Source organism: Falco peregrinus, chromosome 1 (genome assembly GCF_023634155.1).
Source record: "Falco peregrinus isolate bFalPer1 chromosome 1, bFalPer1.pri, whole genome shotgun sequence".
In the NCBI taxonomy this organism is placed as follows: Eukaryota; Metazoa; Chordata; class Aves; order Falconiformes; family Falconidae; genus Falco; species Falco peregrinus.
The window spans coordinates 108,195,121-108,197,803 of record NC_073721.1 but is presented as its reverse complement, the minus strand read 5'-3'; positions in this window follow the sequence as shown (position 1 = coordinate 108,197,803).

Sequence of the window (2,683 nt, the reverse complement as noted above, 5' to 3'; positions counted from 1 at the left end):
TCTCTCCTTCCTTTTAGGACTGCTTTTTATAAAGCTCCTGAGACTCAACCCAAAACAAATGATGTAATCAGACCTGCCTCTAGGTCACAGCACCCTCAGAAAACTGATCATATCCTTCACCACTTCAGTTTTAGTAAGCTCCTCACAGGGCAGGCTCCAGCACTTAGGGAGGGGAACTTAAATGTAGAACTTCAGAAATTATTTAGCAGAGACATAAATGCTTAAAAAAGCTGTGCTCTTATGGGCTGTACTACAGTAGGGTTTTTCTAGCCTATTTCAGAGTGCCTCTCTCAACTCCCATTTTTGGACCAGTGTGATTTAGCATAATGGACCACTGTGAGGACTGGTGGGAGGGGAAGAGAAGTGAGGCTGTGTGTGGGACTGTTAATAACTCAGAGGGACCATGGACACTTCCCACAAAAACCGTCCGACTTGTCAGGAAGGGATTTTTTTTAAGCTGAAAGCTCTTGGAACGGGGAGAACACATGAAGCAGGGAGGAGTGAAAATTCATAAAGAAACAGCTCCAGAAGTCTAATGTTATGTTCAAGACACGTATGGAGAGGGGTAAAGAGGAGCACAGAGTATAAATTAATGTCCTCTTCTGAAGGTAATTGAGGAATAACCTCATAAACTGAGCATACCATGGATAGCTGGGAGGCAGAAGGGGCATTGGATAGGCTTTTGGTTTTAGCTGAGTATGTTATTACTTATAATTGTTATTAACTGCTTACTACATCTCAGTAACAGCTTTGTAGCATATATTAGTTTTGATTGGTTAAACTTTTATTTTCAGCATCTTTATTTCTCACCTGCTGTTTAATTGCTCGGTGTTATTAGACTTACTTGTTTTTTCCTACTGTCATTAGGAGCCTGATAAAGGGAAAGGAAAATTGACTGGAGCACAGCTCACTTCTCTCTAGATCCCAGGTAGGGACCTGCTGTAAAGCATGTTTCTTGGCCTATCACTGCTCTTCATCTGTAGCCCTACCCTCCCAAGCTAGGCAGACGCAGGCTGCAGAGAGCACCAGAGACAAATTAATGTCTTGTAGCCTTTTAGAAAGCAGCTGAGGTTGAATACAGTTCATCTCTTATATTTGCCCTTAGTGTTTTGAAAACCTGGATTGTAATTCTGCTTGTTTTGGTTCAGTCAGATGTTATCTAGAGGGAGAGTGTGAGCTATAGTGAAAATGTTTTTAATGTGACTTTTTAAGTGCTATTGTCCTAAAAAGAGAGACGCTGCCTACCACATTGGTACGGAGGGGCACACTGAGGGTGTTGAAGCTTGTTTGCTGTCAGCACACAGCTGCTGCATGCAGGACCTTCCCTAACCTGCTGGAAGTTTGGAAATACAATTTTGTAGGTTTCTGTAGAAGAAATTGTTTTTTCATCACCCTTCACATAACTGGCAACCTGTCTGACAAGCTGCTAAGGCTGATATCAGTAACAGTTGAAAATCACCTCCTCTGCAAAAAGCCCTTCTTGTATAGGAGGGTGTGGACTGAGCTATCTGCCAAACCGTGTTTCCATATCTACTTCCTTCCTCTTTTCTGCCAACATTCTTGAAAAGTTCACTGTGCTGAGGTACACACTGATTCTTAGAATCTCTCTCAGCTGCTTTTTGCATTTTCACAATCTACACCTCTCCTTCCGCAGCTTCTGGTTCCTTCTTCACATCCTCTGGTCTGGCTTCACAACCTCAGGACGAATTCCAGGCAGTGCTTTCAAGGCTAACTGGATAGAAAGCTCTTTGCTTGCAAAATACAAGCCACAGAAAAGAAGAGGAAACCCTGATACACTTAGTTGCCTATATTCTGCCCAAACCACACAGGACTTGCCATTTTATTCTATCTTTAAGAAATTTTAGATTGCTAGCAGTTGGTTTTCATCTGAGCATCAGTTCAAGGCAGAAACAGAGCAGGGTTAGATTGGTGGGGCTCATGAGAAGCAGATTTGGATCTCCAGTGTGAAAGGTCAGGTTGAAATCTTGTGTGGGGGTTTATCAATCTTTAACTTGCTCTGTCTCCTAACTTCAGTGGTGTTTGTCAAGGCAGTAGTAGCATATAGACTAAGGTGATAGCAATCCTGGAAAGTGCATAGGACAAGTTCAAGGCAATTCATTATGCTGAGAAACATCTTCCATGAATGTGAGTGTTTGCCATATTAAAATACATGTTTACAATGCAGTATGCAATAAGTAGAGCCAAGAACAGGGAGGATTAAAGATGATGTGGGTAATGGAGAAGAAACCAAAACACAGCCACCCAGCAGGACCATGGGCTTCAGAGGACACTCAGTGTTGCTGTGAGATTCCCTCTTGAGTGGAACTGCAGAAATGCCATTATACTATAATATAAAATGATTCCATATCCTGTTTCTTCCTAGTCATGATTTCTCATTTTAAAGCTGGGGCAAAGGAATGCAAGGGGTAAATGATAGGTTGCCTAATGTGCCATACTGGAGAAAAACTGAGTTTACAGTCCCTAGAGTCTGAGGCCCTGCTCCGGTTAGCAGGCAGCACTCCCCACCTGATGCAATTAAGGATCATGAATCCTTTTAAAAAGCAGGATCATTTGCAGGGTGCTATCTGACCCGAATATAGATTTGCTTAGCAGCTCCATGATTTCTGTTCCTCAGTTTTTCTGACTTGTTTTTCTCTAGAGCAGTTGATTGCTAAACTTTCAG